The 21,267-nt window shown below is 45.5% G+C and overlaps 1 protein-coding gene across 2 annotated transcripts in view; it reads left to right on the forward strand.

The window, feature by feature from the left end:
• Window positions 1-21,267, forward strand: part of APBA2 (amyloid beta precursor protein binding family A member 2) — a 596,113-nt gene that overhangs the window by 374,522 nt on the left and 200,324 nt on the right. The gene's annotated exons all lie outside the window — the stretch shown is intronic.

Here is a 21,267-nt window from a genome sequence, read left to right on the forward strand (position 1 = left end):
CTAGTCAGACAAGGGGAGAGCCACCAATAGGGCGGAGCCTGACCAGGGAACTAGACAGTCTGGTGGGAGGGGATGGCAGTCAGAAAGAGTCTAGAGAGAACCGTGGTGCACAGTGAGGGGCATGGACGTGCCTGAGAGCTGGGTCGTGTAACAGTGACCGGGGGGCACAAGAGAGTGGTCGCCAGGGCAGGTACACCCGAGTACCGCTGGGATCAGAGCACGCACGGGGCACAGGGCCCTAGGTCAGGTGACAGTTTCAGATGGCCTGGCAAATACCTGCACAGTGAGGGGACCTGCACGGATCTCACTGACCCACATATCTAGGGGCATCAGCAGTAAAGCATGGATTACGGTTCGAACACATAGCTCCCTACAAGGTTCACACTGCCCGCCATACGGAGAAGGAGACTGCCACCGCAAAGGGACAGTCGAAGCCTCCAAATGCTCCATGCTACGGGAACCCAACCACACTGAGAGTGCCGAGGCAGAGCATCAGAGTCACTGGAAGTACAGGGAACTCAACCAGCCGTCCAAGGGTCCGAGTGAGTAGAGACTGTTGTTTACAATCCATGGTGTGGTCTCCCTTTTTACTTCATCATACATCTCCCAGGCTCAACCCTACCTGCATAGGGCCTACCACCTCAGCTGCCATTACCACCAGCCCTGGGAGTACCCACTTCAGCAGCGGCGGTTCCACAACATTAACTGCAACCCGCAGGTGGTGTCACACAAATTACTTTATTCTCCCCTGTAAATACTCCCCATTAAAAAGCACCCAGGCCACGGGACCGGGTAATGGCCACCACCAAAGTGACATTCCCAAAGTGCAAACCGCCCGGTACCGAGTACCCCTTTCCCTGGGTGACACACTCACACATCAGGGGGGTGCCCAATGCTGTTAGTAACAGCCAGCCCTCTCATAATATCTGCTTCTCTTCTGTTTGAGAGCTGGGGAAGACCCCCTTGTTCTCAGATTAGAGAGAAGCAGCTATTATTAGGGGGCTGGCTGTTACTAACAGTATGGAGCAGGCAACACCCCCTTGTCTCAGACTGCAGGAAAGCAGATATTAATAGGCTGATATAGAGCATAGAGCAGGCCACGCTCCAACCATGCCCTGTTCTCGCACTGCAAGGAAGCAGTTATTATCATGGAGCTGTCATACGGTGTCTGGCTCAAAACTCGCAGTATCAGGACTACTTCTAACATTGTTCACACAGCAGAGTTGTACACTCCACATGATGCTGCTTTTGAGTTGCACAGAGAGGCTCGGGCGTCGACCAGCTGTGTTCTTGTTATCAGGCTTGCAGGAGTTGATGTCTGCTACCCTGTGGATTACTGCTTGAGTCACATGTTACAGAAGATGTATTGCATTCACTTCTGCCATTTTTAAGATGGTGGAGCCCGTTCTCCCGTGCCGATGATAGCTTTGCGAGCCCGGTCATTGGGCTTTGATATCCTGTTGCTGGTGCACTTCTGTGTGCTGTTTGGTGTGTTGTGGAAATACTCTTGTTCTATGATTAGTTCCTCCTTTCTTTTCGTTTCCTCCTGATCACATATGATCTATACCTCTGTGAGTGTTTGCTGTGAGCTTGAGTTTTGGTTTTCCTCTATCTGTATATTTGTGTGAGATTAACCACTCCTGTTCCGGCCCTCTCCTGGGTGGAGGTAGAGGGGCCACTAGACCTGAGTTGTTCAGGGGCTAGGGCAAGGAAGGCAGCCCAAATATATTTACCTTCAGACATATATTTTGAATCAGGATCAGCTAGGGTTCCCTTAGCCTGAGGGCCTGTTTATGCTTCCCTGTCCCTAGTGATCCTGTCACATCCCATGACAGGGGATGACGGTTACCAATAGCATAGATCAGGCCACACCCGCTCCACGCCCTTTGTTTTCAGACTGCAGGATAAGCATCTATTATCAGGAGGCTGTCTGTTATTAACAGCTTGGAACAGGTTACACCTTCACCACACCCCCTTTTTTTGGACTGCAGGAAAGCAGCTATTATCAGGGGGGTGGCTGTTCCTAACAGCATGGAGCAGGCCACGTCCCCACCACACACCCTGTTTGTAGACTGCAGGGAACCAGATATTATCAGGGGGCTGACTGTTACTAACAGCATGCAGCAGGCCACGTCCTCACCACACCCCCTTTTCTCTGACTGCAGGGAACCAGATGTTATCAGGGGGCTGACTGTTCCCAATTTTCACGGAGCAGGACTCTGATGTGTGATGTTATGTCCCAGAGGGGAGGGGGAGCAGTGAAGAGCGGCTCCAGCATCACACTGAATTACAGGTATTGTGAGGATATGGAAATGCACTGTGCATCTCATCTTTATAGTGTATGAGGGCAGGGACAATAGAAGAATTATCTTCCCGGAGTACCCCTTTACGTTGACTCACCAAAGAACCAGAGTGAATCTGGGCTTTGCCAAGATAATTGAGGTTAATTCTAACCAGACCTTCTCCATCCAGAAGAATACAAATCAGCTTTGGAGCAGAAAAGTGGGAGGCAACTTACTGCCTGGGTTTAATACTTATTTAGATTTTTTCATATATTTGTAATAATATGTTTTACAATGTGCCGTGACTCAGTTAGTGCATTTATAAGTACAAAGTTTACAACCTTGGATATGTACTATAAAATCCTCCTATTCTTGGGGACATTTACATATCCATCATGCTTCAGGTTCTTTCAGGATCCAAGTTAAAGGGAACCAATCACCAGGATTTTCGTATATAACCTAAAGCCAGTGCTATACTGGCACTATCAGGCTGATTCTATACATACCTGTAGTGGTCAGCTCGGATGTTTAGGCTTTCAAATCCAAGAAAGTAAACTTTAAAAATCAGCTTCTTTATTGGCATTTGCAACTGAGCCGATAATATATGGGTGGGTATATTCAGATGTATTCCTGCCCCCCGCCTGTTGTTCTTCCCTCTCTGTTCACTATGGTTTTATACAAACTATTCACTGTGCTAAAGTACCTGTCGTGAGGTCATACCCATGTGATGAGAAGGGGTGGAGCCTCAGCCAACAAAGCTGGATACCTGGTCACATGGGTATGACCTCACCACAGGTCCTTAATCAAAGTGAATTGTTAGCATAATACTATAGTGAACAGAGAGGGAGGAACAACAGGCAGGGGGCGGGAATCCATATATGTACCCACCCAGACATTATCTGCTCAGTTGCAAATGCCAGTCAAGAAGCTGCTGATTTTTTAAGCTTTACTTTCTTAGATTTGAAAGCCTAAACATCCGAGCTGCCCACTACAGGTATGTAGATAATCAGAATGATAGTGCCAGTATAGCACTGGCTTTAGGTTAGACCCGCAACACACATCCGTTTTTTTTGTACGTGTGCGGTACGTATTTGCACGTACCGGAGACACGTACACACGGAGACCCATGTTATTCAATGGTAGATGGCACACACACGTATAATCACACGGAACGTGTGTCCGTGTGATAAGTACGTGTGTGCGCTTTTCTGCACGGACGACATGTCCATTTTTGTCCGGCAGCACGCAGGCACGGACCCGCTAAAGTCTATGGGTCCGTGCCTGCATGGACCGCACACGGAGTATGTCCGTGTTCAGCACGTTTCGTACGTGTGCGTTTTTACACTAGCGATCTTATTTTTATTTTTTTTTAAATTAAATTCAGTATACTTACCTTTTTTCTGCTGTTCTCAGTCATACTTACATTGGCGCTCGTTTTTTTTCTTCCCCCAGCTCATACCGCTCCCCGATCACCAGCGCGGCGAGGAACAGCTGTGCAGAGAATATGCGACAACAATTACTTTGAATATGCCCGCCGCTCATTAATCAATCTCGTATTCCCTGCTTTCCCCACACACAGACGCCTGTGATTGGTTGCAGTCAGACACGCCCCCCACGCTGAGTGACAGGTGTCTCACTGCACCCAATCACAGCAGCCGGTGGGCGTGTCTATACTGTGCAGTAAAATAAATAAATAAATAATTGAAAAAAACGGCGTGCGGTCCCCCCCAATTTTAATACCAGCCAGAGAAAGCCATACGGCTGAAGGCTGGTATTCTCAGGATGGGGAGCCCCACGTTATGGGGAGCCCCCCAGCCTAACAATATCAGTCAGCAGCCGCCCAGAATTGCCGCATACATTATATGCGACAGTTCTGGGACTGTACCCGGCTCTTCCCGATTTGCCCTGGTGCATTGGCATTCAGGGTAATAAGGAGTTTTTGGCAGCCTATAGCTGCCAATAAGTCCTAGATTAATTATGTCAGGCATCTCCCCGAGATACCTTCCATGATTAATCTGTAAATTACAGTAAATAAACACACACACCCGAACAATCCTTTATTAGAAAAAAAAACACTAACAAATTGCCTTGTTCACCAATTTTATAAGCCCGAAAAAGCCCTCCATGTCCGGCGTAATCCAGGATGGTCCAGCGTCACATCCATCTGTGCTGCATGAAGGTGACCGGAGCTGCAGAAGACATTGCTGCTCCTGTCAGCTTCACGCAGCTAATGAAGGGAATAACGCGATCAGCTGTATTCAGCGTTGGCCGCGAGTAACCTCAGTGACAGCTCAGCTGATCGCGCTATTCCCTTTATTAGCTGCATGGAGCTGACAGGAGCGGCGGTGTCTTCTGCAGCTCCGGTCACCTTCATGCAGCAGAGCTGGAAGCGACGCTGGACCATCCTGGATTACGCCGGGCATGGAGGGCTTTTTCGGGCTTATAAAATTGGTGAACAAGGCAATTTGTTAGTGTTTTTTTTTCTAATAAAGGATTGTTCGGGTGTGTGTGTTTATTTACTGTAATTTACAGATTAATCATGGAAGGAATCTCGGGGAGACGCCTGACATGATTACTCTAGGACTTATTGGCAGCTATGGGCTGCAAAAAACTCCTTATTACCCCGAATGCCAATGCACCAGGGCAAATCGGGAAGAGCCGGGTACAGTCCCAGAACTGTCGCATATAATGTATGTGGCAATTCTGGGCGGCTGCTGACTGATATTGTTAGGCTGGGGGGCTCCCCATAACGTGGGGCTCCCCATCCTGAGAATACCAGCCTTCAGCCGTATGGCTTTATCTGGCTGGTATTAAAATTGGAGGGGACCGCACGCCATTTTTTAAAATTATTTATTTATTTATTTTACTGCACAGTATAGACACGCCCACCGGCTGCTGTGATTGGGTGCAGTGAGACACCTGTCACTCAGCGTGGGGGGCGTGTCTGACTGCAACCAATCACAGGCGTCTGTGGGTGGGGAAAGCAGGGAATACGAGATTGATTAATGAGCAGCCGGCATATTCAAAGTAATTGTTGCCGCGTATTCTCTGCACAGCTGTTCCTCGCCGCGCTGGTGATCAGGGAGCGGTAAGTATGAGAGAGGGCTGCTCACTTCAGTCACTCGGGGGATTAGCGGTCACTGGTGAATCCTTCACAGGTGACCGCTAATCAGTACGCGGCACACAGACAGAGCCGCGGTATGACAATGAAGTCGGGTGAAGTTCACCCGAGTTCATTCTCATCGCGCAACTCTGTCTGCTGTCTCCCGACATGTATCAACGACATTGTGCAACACACAAACGGACATTCCACACGGACATTCCACGTACACATACACGGGCATTTTACACACAAACACGGACATTTTACACCTACACACGGCTCGCATACGCCATCACACGGATGCCATACGTACCGGAGAAACGCTCCAAAAAAACGGAACACGGACCCGAAAAACGGACCGTGTCACACGGATGTTTTTTATGCGGAAGTGTGTTTTAGGCCTTATATACGAAAATTCTGGTGATTGGTTCCTTTAAGGTTTGGTTCACATGAGTGTAAAAAAAAATCTTCTTAGTTTCATCCAGAAAACTCGGATGATTTTTTTCTCATTTGTCATCCGTATGTATTCTGGTTTCCTATACAATAGTAGTAGTTAAGAATTTACAAGTATAAATACAGTTTCTTATGTTAAAGAATTGCAATGTATCCATAAAGATCGAATTCTATACAGTGGCATCCGATTTTTTTGCACACCCAAAGGCTTGAATGGATGAATCTCATATGACCCACATAAGAAATTACTGCATGCTGCAATTTTTTTTCACACTCGGATTTGGTCAGTGGAAAAAATCACTCATCTGCCCTGCCCCATTGAATAAAATTGGACTGTTTTTTTCATGAACAGCATTGGAAGTAAAAATACGCTCTTGAGAACTTAGAAGGAAAATAATGATACAATTGTATTAACTGGAATCAACTTTGCGCTTTGTTTTGCAATATAGGTGTCTGGCATTAATGCTAGCATTAGGCTGTAATCACATGATGGTATGGCATCTGATGCAAGTGCATAAGATGCAATATGCTAATGACACTTGACTCCCGCAGTGCTGCCAGCGTGAGCCAAGTGTCATGCAACTCTGATCCGATCCTGCGATCGGATCATAGCTGCGGAGGAGAGGGAGGGGTTAATCTCCCATTCTTCTCCATTGTCAGCCTGTGCGTATATCGCATTGCACTTGGATATCATCCGAGTGCAGTCAGATGTTTCACTTGCACCCATAGACTTTTATGGGTGCGAGTGACATGGCTCTCACTGACAGTCGCAGCATGCTGCGACTTTTCTTTCATCCAGAATCTGGATGAGAAAAAAGCTGACCATCTGCTCTCCCTCACTGAATAACATTGCTCCAAGTGCAATGCGCGATTTTATCGCATTGCACTTGTCTGATTCATACGCTCGTGTGAGCGTACCCTTATCTGAAGAAACAGTAAGTGCAATGTTTCTTCCTTAAAGAGGTTGTCCACTACTTTATCATTATTGGCATATCCTTGTTATCAGTATCTGATTGTTCAGCGTCCGACACCCGGAACCTCCGCCTAACAGCTGTTTTCAGTGCTGGCAGCGGTAGCCAAAAATGCTCAGCTGCTCCATCTTCTGATAGTGGCCAAGTGCTGCACATCCGCCTCCTATTGATTTGAATGAGAGGCGGATGTGTCACTTGACAGGCCAGTTCCGGAACTGAGCATTTCTGGCTGCCTCAGTGGGGGTGCGGGGTGCTGGACCCCAGCCGATCAAATGTTGATGACCTATCCTAAGGCAGGCTTTGCACATTACGACATCGCAAGCCGATGCTGCGACGTCGAGTGCGATAGTCCCCGCCCCCGTCGCAGGTACGATATCTTGTGATAGCTGGCGTAGCGAACATTATCGCTACAGCAGCTTCACATGCACTCACCTGCCCTGCGACCGTCGCTCTGGCCGGTGACCCGCCTCCTTCCTAAGGGGGCGGGTCGTGCAGCGTCATAGCAACGTCACACGGCAGGCGGCCAATAGCGGTAGAGGGGCGGAGATGAGCAGGATGTAAACATCCCGCCCACCTCCTTCCTTCTCATTGCAGCTGGGAGGCAGGTAGGAGATGTTCCTTGCTCCTGCGGCTTTACACACAGCGATGTGTGCTGCCGCAGGAACGATGAACTACATCGTACCTGTCTCTGCACCGGCATTATGTATATGTCGGAGAATACACCAATGATACGATAACGACGCTTTTGCGCTCGTTAATCGTATCATCTAGGATTTACACACTACTATGTCGAAAGTGACGCCGGATGTGCGTCACTTTCGATTTGACCCCACCGACATCGCATGTGCGATGTTGCAACGTGCAAAGCCGCCCTAAGGATAGGCCATCAATGTAAAACCAGTGGACCTCCTCTTTAATGTCGGTCAATGTCCTACAGAATGAAAGGGCGCTACATATAGATATGTTATGGTCAAACGGTAGCCTATTTTAAAGGGAGTAGAAATATTCCCCATCTTATATTTGTGTAGAAGCCTTTATTATTTGTAAGGATGAAATACACATTGCTAAGAATGCTACCATGATGTGTGATACCTATGTATTTTAATATTTGGTAATACGAACCAAGCTGACGTATCCCATCCAATACCTTTAAAGGTTTATTTCTTTGTATTAGACAGAAAACTGCCAGAAATGGCGATTTACAAAGGGTAAATGTTAAGAACGTATAGACTCTTGCGCTTAGGATTAGAGAAACTATGGGTGATGTGTATTGAATGTGGAAGTAATTATCACTCATTGTCTCCTACAAGCATTGATTAAGTGATAATCTTCAGAAGCTTTTATAAAGAAGTCACTTGCAAGCCCAAGTAACTGAAAGACTTAATTAAGCCGAAGACATCAGAGGGCTTGTTGTATGGTTTCTATAGTAATGTCTATATTTCATTGTGTGAAAGCTGTTATGTACATGTAGAGTTTCTCTGTTTAACAGCGAGAGTCATTTATGACTGGACAGCCTGATTAGAAGAGCATCTGCTGCTGTTTTTTAAACTGTTGTCATTTAATTAAATAATCCAACAAGAACATATTATAGAGAATCTTACTTTTTTAGTAACTGACTGTACCTGATTTCAGGAAAGATTCATGAAATGTAAATGAGTTTAAAGGGTGTTTGTCACCAGATTTTGTCATCTAATCTGAGAGCAGCATAATGTAGAGACAGAGACCCTGATTCCAGCGATGTGTCACTTACTGGGCTGTTTAGGGTAGCTATCAGACGGTAATTATCATTAGAGGACTAGTAAATGCACTGCCAAGTAGTCAAGCATATTCATGAGCTCTGTATATCCACGCCTATACCCCTGATTGACAGATTTCTGCTCATGTACAGTGTACACAGAACTGCCAATTATTGGTTTAGGTGGGGCTATATAGAGCTCAGCAGTTAGAGTACTGCTAGATCTGCAGCAGAGAAAACTAATGATTTTAAAAAAATGACAACAAGCAGCCTAGGAAGTGACACATTGCTAGAATCAGGGTCTCTGCCCCTATATTACACTGCTCTCGGATGGGATAGCAAAAATGTTGTGACAGATTCCTTCTACACCAAGAAGGGCAGTAATGCCCTGATGGCGGCCCTGGTAAGACGTCATTATAACACATGGCCGCGCACAGTGAACTGAGCACGGCCATGTCTCCTGTACTATAATGCTGCCGGCTGACACTGTCTGCGCCTGTAATGTGTCAGTGCCGGCCCCGTGGCATCACAGTACAGGAGACACGGCCATGCGCAACCCACTGTGCGCGGCCATGTAAGTGTTATAATGACATTATGCAGCAGGTGGCTGTCCCTGTACAGCGGTTGGGAGGGCGGCCCGGCGGGCAATTGCCCTCCTGCCTCCCAGCCCAGCCCGCCCCTGCCTTTTAAGGAATGTTCCTGTATTGTATTAGGACTGAAAGTGGAGCATGCAGACTTATTCACAGAGGGCTTTCTCTGCTCAGCAGGGTATGTGAAGTCACTTTAGAGATCAAGTGTAACAGATAATTGGACTCTCAATGAAGATATGAAGATTCTTCTAGTTGATTTGTATAGTGGCATACATGGCAGTTTGACACATTTCAATTCATCCTGAGCTTTTTTCAAACCGCATATAAACCCGTATAAAATGCACTATATGAACATGATCACAAGTTAAAGGAGTTATCTGGTTATCAGCTCTCCGTAGGACAGGGGATAACTTACTGATTGTTGGGTATCCCACCTCTCGGACCCGCGCTCATCGATAGATCGGATTATTTTTATTCCCTGTGGGGAACGTTTATCCTCTTTAGAAGATGACGCTGTAGGGTCAGATGTGCAACCATAACTGCTGCTCCAGTCTTTCCAGGCTGTCAGGAAAAGTTAAGTACAGCGCCATATGGATTGAATTGGGGGGCAGGGAGTACACCTGCACTGCTGCTCCATTTTAAGGGGGATAAAAGTTCCCAATTCTGCTTATCAATGTGGGTCCCAGTTTTTGAACCCCCAACCCATCAACAAGTTATTACGTATTGTATAGATAGGTGATATTACCATGCTCAGGTGCTCAGTTCTCTTAGTTAACAGTTGAATGTTTGGATGGGAGCGACTCAAGTACATAACATAATGGAAGTCAATGGGGAACTTGAGCATTTTTCTGGAAGATTTCCACCAAAAAATGCTAAAGTTGTTCATTATCTTCCATTATACTTAGGTACTCGTGTTGTGCCCATCCAAGCATCCAAAGGCTCATTACGAGTACCGAGCGCCTGAGCATGGTAGTGCTCGCTCATCACTAGTAACATCTTCCTTTAATCACCAAACAACGGCATGATAACAGCAAACAATTAATAACATAAGAAAGATAATAAAGTAATACAGATAGCGGAGCAACAGTAAAGGCTCTGTCACACACAGAGATAAATCTGCGGCAGATCTGTGGTTGCAGTGAAATTGTGGACAATCAGTGCCAGGTTTGTGGCTGTGTACAAATTGAACAATATGTCCATGATTTCACTGCAACCACAGATCTGCCAAAGATTTATCTCTGTGTGTGACGGGGCCTTTACACTATGTGTGCACATTGCGTCCTGACCAGTGCGGAAAAGAATGCACCCTCTGGCAGACGTGATGGTGCGTGTTGACAAAAAGAATGCATCCAAAACGCATGTATTTTGGATGCATTTTGCATGCATTTTACATGCCTTTTGGATGCATTTTTGTCAGTGCGTTCCCCGGCAATTCAGCTCTGCTACATGTCTGCTGACAGCAGACACAGACAGAGTCGGGCAATGAGAATGAACTCGGATGAACTGCACCCGACTTCATTGTCATCTCGTGGCTCTGTCTCTGTCTGCTGTCATGAACTCAGATGAACCTCTGAGGTCAGTGCCAGGACACAGGAGTCCACAGCAATGACGTCAGATCTTCACCCGATTTCACTGACATCGCACGTCTCTCTCAGTGTGGCAGCCTGATTTGCGGTCACATGTGAAGGACTCACCTGTGATCGCAAATCCCCTGAGTGACTGCAGTGAGCCGCGTGATCAGCGGTGCTGTCACTCAGGTGACCCGCGGCCACAGCTACAGTCTTCCACCTGAGAGTGGTGGCCGCGAGTAACCTCAGTGACAGCACAGCTGATCTTGGGGAGACACCTGCCATGATTAACCTAGGACTTCGTGGCAGCTATGGGCTGCCATTAACTCCTTATTACCCCGATTGCCACCGCACCAGGGCAATTCGGGATGAGCTGGGTAGAGTCCTGGGACTGTCGCATCTAATGGATGCGGCAATTCCGGGCGGCTGCTGGCTGATATTGTTAGGCTGGGGGGCTCCCCATAACGTGGAGCTCCCCATCCTGAGAATACCAGCCTTCAGTTGTGTGGCTTTACTCTGGCTGGTATCTAAATTGGGGGGACCCGCACGTCGTTTTTTTTTAAATTATTTATTTTTTTAATTGCTCGATATAGACACGCCCACCGGCGGCTGTGATTGGTTGCAGTGAGACAGCTGTCACTCAGTGTGGGGGCGTGTCTGACTGCAACCAATCATAGGTGCCGGTGGGCGGGGGAAGCAGGGAATATGTGATGGATTAATGAGCGGCCGGCATTTTCAAAAGAGGAGAAGCCGCCACAGTGTGAACGCCGTGCAGCGCTGCGCCAGTGATCGTGGATCGGTGAGTATGAGAGAGGGGGTGAGAGGGAGAGACCGACATAGACAGAGAGAGCGATAGAGACCGACAGACCAACCGACAGAGAGAGACCAAAAGACCTGCGTTTATTATGTCAAAAACACATGCAGATCGCTAGTAAAAAGCAAGTGAAATGCATTCTTTCTTGAAAAATATGCGTTTAGACATTTCTCATTGACTTCAATGTTATTAAAACGCTGCCAAAATGGCAAAAATAATTGACATGTTGCTTCTTCAAACGCAGGGATTTTGACAAATTTTCCGCAACTTAAATGCAATGTTTGTAAATGCATCGTGCGCACAAGGCGGCCCTATTTTCCATAGACTTTGCCTGGAAATCAAAACGCATGCAATTTTGCATTAAAAAGCTGCAGCTCAAAACGCTGCTGAAACGCATGAAAAAAAGCAAAGTGCACAACATAGCCTTAAACTATTTTCGAACAGGAGGTGATTCACATGCTTTGTATGATATAATTCTGTGTTGGTGCTCCTGGATCATGTTAGTAGTGTCACATGAGTTGTCAGGGTTTACATTACAAATAGAGAACAACCATGACCTGCTTATAAATTTTAGTGATATCCTAGCAGTACACTAACAATAAAGCTGTGTATGTATACAATACTGCGAATACAATCAAATAAGTACAAAAGTCAAAACATAGCTTGGTTATGTATATAGCAACACAGTTCAAAAAGAGCAAAACCTTACAAAAGATCACTCGTCAAAGAGTAATAAGTATGACAAAGGTGCAACAAACAGGTACAGATAATAATACATAAATGATTCAGTATAAAAGAATCAAGCAATAACACTGTACAATAAAGTGCCATGTAGATAGGCAGCCAGGTGAATTAGCTCATAAAGAAAGCTAAAAAGTATTGCCCCAGGAGATGACATTCTTAGGCTATGTGCGCTCGCTGGGGATTTTACCGCAGATTTGCTGCAGAAAATGTGTCTAAAGCCTGCTTTACACGCTTCAATAGATCTTTCAATCCGTCGTCGGGGTCAAGTTGTAAGTGACGCACATCCGGCATCGTTCGTGACGTATTTGCGTGTGACACCTAAGTGCGATCAAGATTGAACGCAAATACGGTGATCGCATACACGTCGTTTATTCCTCATACATTTGACGTTTTGTTGTACGAACATAGTCAATTGAAACGTGTGACAACCATCATACGGTTCCGCAAATCCAACTTTTATACTCAGAAGCTGTGTGGGTGTGTTGTTGAACGTCAAGTTTTTACGCCCATCCCCATACATTTAAATAATCGCACTTGCGTTACGGCTTAATCTCTCTTTAAATGGCATCCTGCAACGCCTTGAAACACTGCCATGATTCATAAACATTATTAAAATCAAGCCATTACCTAGCAAGTTACAAAAACAAGAATGGCAATTAAAGGGAAAAAAAACAAAACAATTTGCAATTTTAACGCACGTGCGATATTTTTATAGCGGGTTGCCAGATTAAACATGCATTGCCAGCCTTTAATAGTCTTGAATGCAACGCACATAGTTCTGGTGTATTTTATAAAACAAAAAAATAACGTAATTGCGTCAATTGATGGTTGTAATTTAATTTAAAAAAAAAGGGTGCACAATGCATAAGAAAACACATGATCTAAAAGATCGCACACAATATTGATCAATTACAAAAAGACTACTAACGCACGTGTGACAGCAAATAAACGACCTACGTGCAATCTCATTAAATCGCATATGCGACCTGGGCGTGTCACATCGCATACGAGATCGCACACCTAATTGTAAGGTGTAAAGCTGGCTTTACATTTCTGCAGTTATTCCCCAGCAAAACCTATGGGTATAGAAAAATGCTGTGCGCACACTGCGTTTTTTTATACCTGCGGATTTACACGTGGAATTTCCGCTGCGGAATAAATGTGCATGTCACTTCTTTTTCGCAGGTACATGCAGTTTTTGTCATAGATAATGATAAAAATCTGCAGGGACCAACCTGCGGAAAAACAGCAGCAAATCCGCACCAAATCTTGGCAAAACCGCATGCAGATTTTGTTGTGGTTTTGGTGTGTTTTTTTACCGCGGGTGCAGGATTGTTTAAGAGGGTCCGGATTTTCCTTGAGTAAAAGTCACTTTTTAGTGCGCACATGGCCTAAAGGCCCTGTCACACACAGAGATACATCTTTGGCAGATCCTTGGTTGCACTGAAATCATGGACATATTGTTCCATTTGTACACAGCCACAAACCTGGCACTGATTGTCCACAATTTCACTGCAACCACAGATCTGCCGCAGATTTATCTCTATGTGTGACAGGGCCTTAAGAGGTCCTCAGTCTCACACGGTGCTTTATCTGAGCTAATTCAGCCCGGGTGACTGCACCTTGTGCTTTATTGTACAGTGTTACTTCTGCCCTCTTCTATATTCTTGTGATACTGCATTACTTATTATCTGTACATGCGTGTTCACCTTTGTAATTATTCATCACTATTTAACATTATTTTGGCTATAAAGAAAAGCCCGGACGACTGCCCTGAAGGGTCTCAAGGGAGGGCAACATGACTGAGGAGGGATACTAGGCTTGAGGGTTAGCATGGGGATAAGGTGTAGGGCATTTTTTGCGGGAAAAGTGGGAGGTGGAGTTATAAGGGCCGTGAGGCCATGTAATTGGTCAGGGGGCTGTTAATTGTAGGGGAGTATATATAGGGCCGAATTTTGAGGTGGGAGGCTCATTCACTACCTGGAAGACGTCCGGAATTGTCCCACCCACCCGCCCTTTTCAAGATTTCTGGAGATCAACATGGAGAGACGTAGGGGATTGACCTTGTCGCAGCAGTCGGCGGAAAGGAGGGGCGTATTTGAAGTCGGTGGATTGCACAAAGAGTGGGGGAGAACCCAGTGCAGGAACAAGTTACCCTTGGTGGTGCAATGGTATGGTTGTTGGGTCCCTGCTGTGCTCGGTCACAACGGGACATGTTAACGTGGGACCCTGCTGTGCTGGGTCACCGCAGGGCATGTTAATGTGCTGGGTGTCCTCGAGCCGGTGTGGTGCGGCTGAGGGCACATGGTGGAGCAACACTCGGCTGGGTGTCCTCCAGCCGGTGTGGTGCGGCTGAGGGCACATGGTGGAGCTGGTGTTGCAATCATGTACAACGATACTCTTCACTTACCCCCCTCCTTTGCTGGTGGTTATGTTTTATGGAGTCATTATATTTATGAATAAAATGTTATTGATTATTTTGGTGATAATAAACGAGGCTGCTGTGGCCTTTTACATCCAATGTCACACAGTCTGTGTCTTATTTTGGGTTGAGAAGCGGTAAAAGGTGGATAACTGGTTTGGGTCAGTGCGGCAAGATAGGGCCGCCAGTCAGACTTTCCTAAGTCATGTATTGTCATGCAGGTCATATATGTTGTAACCCAACAGGGAAACAGGTTCTGGTTCAGTATGTACATTTTTCAAAGTTTTAACTTGTTATATGTAGGCTATTGTGTTTGTGGTATAATAACGATACATATGGTTAAAATTTAGAAAGTGTAACAGTTCTACAGTCATGGCCAAAAGTTTTGAAACTAAAACAAATTTTGCTTTTCAGAAAGTTTGTTGCTTCGTTGTTTTTAAATCTTTTCTTCAGGCGTTTCTATGGTTACTGAAGTACAATTATCAGCATTTCATAAGTTTTTAAACTTTTATTGACAAACACATCAGGTTTATGCAAAGACTCAATATTACATTTTTGTCCTTTATTTTTTCGAGACTGACATGCTGGATATCACCTTCTGGGCCAAATCCTGACTGATGACAACTCATTCCTGTCTAAATCAGTGCTTTCAATTTATCAGTTTCTGTGGGTTTTTTTATCCCACACTTTTTAAGGATTGGCCACAAGCTCTCAATGGGATTGAGATCCTGTGAATTTCCTGGAAATAGATCCAAAATGTAATTGTTTTGTTCTCCTTAGTTTTCACTTTTGACTTGTGATATGGTCTCCATGTTACAAAGATCATTGTAAATTACCAAATCCATTCCTGGATCGTTGAGAGAAATTGTTCTTGCAGGATGTTTACATTACATTATTATTCATGACATGTTCTTAAAATGTGTAAGCCTACTAAAGGGGATTCATTAGAGACAATTATTTTACCCCAGACCTCTGCAGTCAAATCCCTGTACTCCCTGCAGAATGTCAGTCTGTCCTTGATGTTTTTCTTGGAAATAAGTGGTGTCTTGCTGCTTTTCCTGACAACAATCCAGCCCTAAAAAGCCTCCATCTTACAGTGCATACAGATGGAACTAGCATGCTGCCATTTCTAAGCAAGCTCTGCGCTTGTATTGAACTTGTATTGTAGCTGAATCCTCTTTAGGTGATAGTTCTAATGTAGCGCCCCTGAGACCATCAGAGTGGTACAAGGTTCTGCATCCCCACAAGGATGCGGGGCCTACCCACTTAGGCACCCAGAACCCCAGTGCCGGTACCAACAAAAACCTAGATAATCCCAGTTTTCCCCAACAATCCCCCATTCAATGGTACCCAGCTAGGGTGGTACCAATGGATGGCCGGCTAGAGGTGGAGCCACTCCAGTCCACTAGTTGACCAGGTGGGAGGGGCAGACTGTGGAGAGTAGTTGGAAAAACAGTAGTCAGAACTGCAGAGACTGGAGAGAACTGCGGTGACTGTTGAAAGTGTCAGACAGCAGGAGAGTGAAGGTGGAAGCGAAGTGACACCCTGACTCGGGTTAACGGTGACCTGGTGCCCAGGAGACGTGGTTGCCGGTTAAGTACGGGCGATTACTCCCGGAACTACGCACAGACGGGGTACAGGACCCTAGGACAGGAAAGAGCTTCAAGCCGACCTGTTAACACCTGCACAGCAAAGGAGACCATCAAGGACCTTGCTGACCCTAAAGAATCCGAAGACTCAATAGCAAAGGGAGAACTGGGGACATGACAGGAAGACTCCAACCCCACAGGGTTCACGCTACCATCAGGCAGACAGAAGTAAAAAAAACGCAGAACAGGGACCCCCAGTTTTCTATACCACGGGGATCCACTTACCAGAGACAGGTGCAGGGGAAGAAGGTACCATAGAATCAGACTGGCACTGAGACGAAGGGGACCTGGAGGCGAAACCAGCCGGCCTTGGGCAACCAGTTAACATCTCAAGAAAGTGAGTAAACCAGTTGCACTGAATACCTGTGTGGACTACCTTCTTCCAACGCCCACTGCACCATACACCTGCTGGGGCAAAGCCCTACTTGCGGAGGGATTACCATACTAGCTGCCAATACCAACAGCCCCAGTAGAGACATTCTGCAGCGGCGGCTCCCTACACTTAGCCACAACACTGAAAGTGGCATCACGTATAAACTTTATTCAACAATCCCCTGTAAATATCCCCATTACAAAAAGGGCCCAGGGCACGGAACCAGATAACAGCCACCACAGTGATATTCCCAAGACGTACCCTGCCCGGAACAGAGTACCCCATATCCCTGGGTGCTACACTAAAGGGTACTTTATACGCTGCGACATTGCTAGCAATTGCTAGCAATGTCGAGCGCGATAGCACCCGCTCCCGTCGTACGGCCAATATGTGGTGATCGCTGCTGTAGCGAACATTATTGCTACGGCAGCATCACACGCACACACCTGGCCAGCGACGTCGCTGTGACTGCCGAACAATCTCTCCCTCAAGGGGGAGGTGCGTTCGGCGTCAACGTGACGTCACTAAGCGGCCGGCCAATAGAAGCGGAGGGGCGGAGATGAGCGGGACGTAACATCCCGCCCACCTCCTTCATTCCGCATTGCCGGTGGACGCAGGTAAGGAGATGTTCATCGCTCTCGCTGTGTCACACAGCGATGTGTGATGCCGCAGGGACGACGAACAAAATCGTACTGGTGGCAGCAGTGATATTAAGGAAATGAGCGACGTGTCAACGATCATCGTTTTGGAACGATTTTTCGATCGTTGATCGTCGCTCATTAGTGTTACACGCTGCAATGTCGCTACCGGCGCCGGATGCGCGTCACTAACGACGTGACCCCGATGATATATCGGCAGCGATGTCGCAGCGTGTAAAGCACCCCATACACTTGCTGGACTTCCTTGGACACCCAAAAGACTTTTTCATAGCCACTAAGCCTCTCTCTTTGAATTGGGTTTTTGTAACTAAGTTAAAGGGAAGGTGTCGCATTTTTTTATTTTTTGTATTAATAGTGATTATGAAATAAAGTATTTTTAGTTCAAAATTAAACTCACTGTTTTAGTTTTTATTTAATTCTATTTTTGCTGAAACAATGGGTGCTGCCATCTTGGATCTGCTGTGTGTATTGACAGTTACTCCCCTCATTTATGGAAGCCCTATGTGCATTGATTCTGATTGTCGGGCTGGGACCCTATTTTCTAACACAGAAAGCTCCCTGCTGAGAACTGGACACACCTCCTGAGCTGTCCAGATCACAGCATAGGGAGGAGATTGCCGCCATCTTTGTGCAGCTCACAGTGTATTCTGTGTGCGCACTTTCCCCCTGTCACCTGCCAGGATGTGTCAGTACCGTTGCCGGCCGGCAGCGGAGTATATGGGGACGCGGAATATAGTGCAGGATACAGTGCAGCATGGTAGAAAGTGCAGTGCGGGATATAGTGTGGTGCAGGATGTAGTACAACACAGGATACAGTGCAGCATGGGATACAGTGTAGTGCGGGATACAGTGCGGTGCAGGATACAGTGCGGAGCGGGATACAGTGCGGAGCGGGATACAGTGCGGTGCGGGATACAGTGCAGAGCAGGTTACAGTGGGGAGCGGGATACAGTGTGGCGCAGGATACAGTGTGGCGCAGGATACAATACGGCGCAGGATACAGTGCGGCGCGAGATCAGTACAGTGTGGGATATAGTGCAGGATACAGTGTGGTGTGGGATACAGTACGGTGTGGGATACAGTAGGGCACTATGCCAGCTGTCCTTAGTGACACTTTGCGGTCATTAACAAAATGGCTCGGCACTGTGATCCTAAACTGTGATCCTTCATTCCCTTATCCTTTTGGAAACACCCAGAACGGGAGGTGGAGGTGACATCACACACAGGAGAGCAGATTCTGCCCACTGTTACTGTAGTTGTAATGTGAGCTAGCTCTACAGCAGGATTTCAGCAGCTGCTCTCCCTAGTGTTTAAGAGTAGAAGATATCAAACTTTTAATTTCATATATATATACATACTAGCTGTAGTACCCAAGCGTTGCGTGGGATAGTAACTGTCACTGTGTCTGTCTCATTCTGTCTGTTTCTATCTCTGTCTGTCTCTGTATCAGTCTGTCTCTATCTGTGTCTGTCTGTCTCTGTCTCTCCCCGTCTGTCTCTTTCCCCGTCTGTCTCTTTCCCCGTCTGTCTCTGTCGCTCTGTTTCTTTCCTCATCTGTCTCTTTCCAGGTCTGTCTCTTTCCCCGTCTGTCTGTCTGTCTTTGTCTGTCTCTTTCCCATCTGTCTGTGTCTGTCTCTGTCTCTTTCCCCGTCTGTCTCTATCTGTCTCTTTTCCCGTCTATCTCTGTCTGTCTCTTTCCCTGTCTGTCTGTCTGTCTGTCTCTTTCCCTGTCTGTCTCTATCTCTCTGTTTCTTTCCCCATCTGTCTCTTTTCCAGGTCTGTCTTTTTCCCTGTCTTTCTCCCTGTCTCTTTTCCTGTCTCTTTCCCTGTCTGTCTTTGTCCATCTCTTTGTCTGTATCTTTTTCTGTCTGTCTCTTTTCCCGTCTGTCTCTGTCTGTCTTTGTCTCTTTCCCACTCTGTCTCTTTTCCCATCTGTCTCTTTTCCCATCTGTCTCTTTTCCCATCTGTCTCTTTCCCTGTCTGTCTCTTTCCCCATCTGTCTGTCTCTGTCTGTCTCTTTCCCTATCTGTCTGTCTCTTTTATCATCTGTCTCTGTCTGTCTCTCTCTCTCTGTCTGTCTCTCTGTCTGTCTCTTTCCCTGTCTGTCTCTTTCCCTGTCTGTCTCTTTCTGTCTGTATCCGTCTCTCCACCGCCATCTTATTACCTCACACATAAGCTTCTTACACTGTGACTGTCCTTTGTTCCTATAGCAACCGATCACAGCTCCTATTAATAACCTGTAGTTCCAGGTTCCTATTCACTTTAATGTAGGCAGGTTTTTTGGAGAGTAACTGTAAAACGTGGGGTTAAATTTTCCCAGCAACCCACAGTTCATGAGGTTCCCTGACTCACATGAGGTGGTTGTGCAAAGTTTCGTGATTGTAAATGCGACAGTGCGGATTCCTTTAGCGGACATACATACACACATACATACACTCAGCTTTATATATTAGATATATATATATATATATATATATATGTATAATTTTACATTTCTCTCAATTAAAAATAAATAGTATTTAAATACAACATTAAAAGATTTATACTTTGAATTTTTTAGTTATTGTATTATTATTTAGTTATTTAGTAATGTTTTGCAGTTTATCTAACCACTCTTTATAACAATCTGACATTTCATATTTGTGTCAGTCTCAAACCTTTTGGCCTTAACTATTTTATACTTGTCCTTTGTCTTTCTTTGAAATATATATGCTTTACTTATATGCTGGTTAGCATTGCATCACTATACAGGTGGTGCTAACTGCATTGGGGATTTTTGGTAAATAAAGAAATACAAATGTGGTGGATCCTTGCATCATGTCTGCAATGCGTACATTGGATAACCTGTTCTAAGGGGAGATTAATATAAAATATTACAGCATTCCCCAGACTGTGTCACTGTCACAAACAGATCCAATTCATGCATCTGTAGGAAAAAGAGGATGTTCTTCAAAATAGAATACTGATAATTTATTCAGGATCGTAGGTAACTGTACACTTTGACTTTTTTTTACATCAGTATCCAATTTCCGACTCGACCAGAAAGATTAATCATTTCAATAATTTGAAAATGGAGTTGTTTTACCGTTTCTGAACAGGATAAAGAAATGGGGCATGGAGAACAAAAGATTCTTTGTCTAATGGTTGATTTGTGTTTTGAAAACCAATCTTTCATTAGTTATATAATTGTCCTCATGCAAGCCAAACCACAGGGAGATTTGAGTAAATAAATGACAAAATTACTTTTGTGGTATAAAACAATTTAATCCAAAAGGTTTCTCCTATGTCACAAAGTTGGAATTTGTTGCCTTTTTGCAAGAGTGTATTAATATATATGGTAGTTGGTCAAGCCTAGAAAAAAATACATATTTTCAAAGTTCTACTATTTTATTCAACATAATCACAAAAACATCCTGTTCTGCAAAATGCGACCCTACACCATCAATTAATTTCTCATCAGTGGTAAGTTTTCATCTTTGCAATGATTTTTTTGTGAGTTTTGGAAAGATAAAAATCAGATCAGAACAAATCAAGAGACAATAATAACAGAGTTTTACACAAACTTTGCTGACTGTCAGTGCAACATTGGACTCTATTCAGATTGCAGATTCTGACACTGTGCCTGATGATTTCTCTGGTGCCTGGGATCAACACAGGGAGACTTGGGAGTCAACCTGCTCTGTACTGTTTGATAGGCAGACTAGCACAGTTAATCTCTGCTAGTCTGTTTGCTCCTTTAATTACATTTTGTGGGGAAACCTATCACAAATGTTCACCTCCTATTTATGCTGCCTGAATCCTTCTACCTATGCCAGCTATAGTTTATTCTGTGTTGGTCTGTGAGGTGTGGCATTGCAGACTCTTCGGTTAAGGTTGTGCTTTAGTTGTGCCTATTGCTTGGCGTG

The sequence above is a fragment of the Anomaloglossus baeobatrachus genome, chromosome 4, assembly GCF_048569485.1.
Source record: "Anomaloglossus baeobatrachus isolate aAnoBae1 chromosome 4, aAnoBae1.hap1, whole genome shotgun sequence".
NCBI lineage: Eukaryota > Metazoa > Chordata > Amphibia > Anura > Aromobatidae > Anomaloglossus > Anomaloglossus baeobatrachus.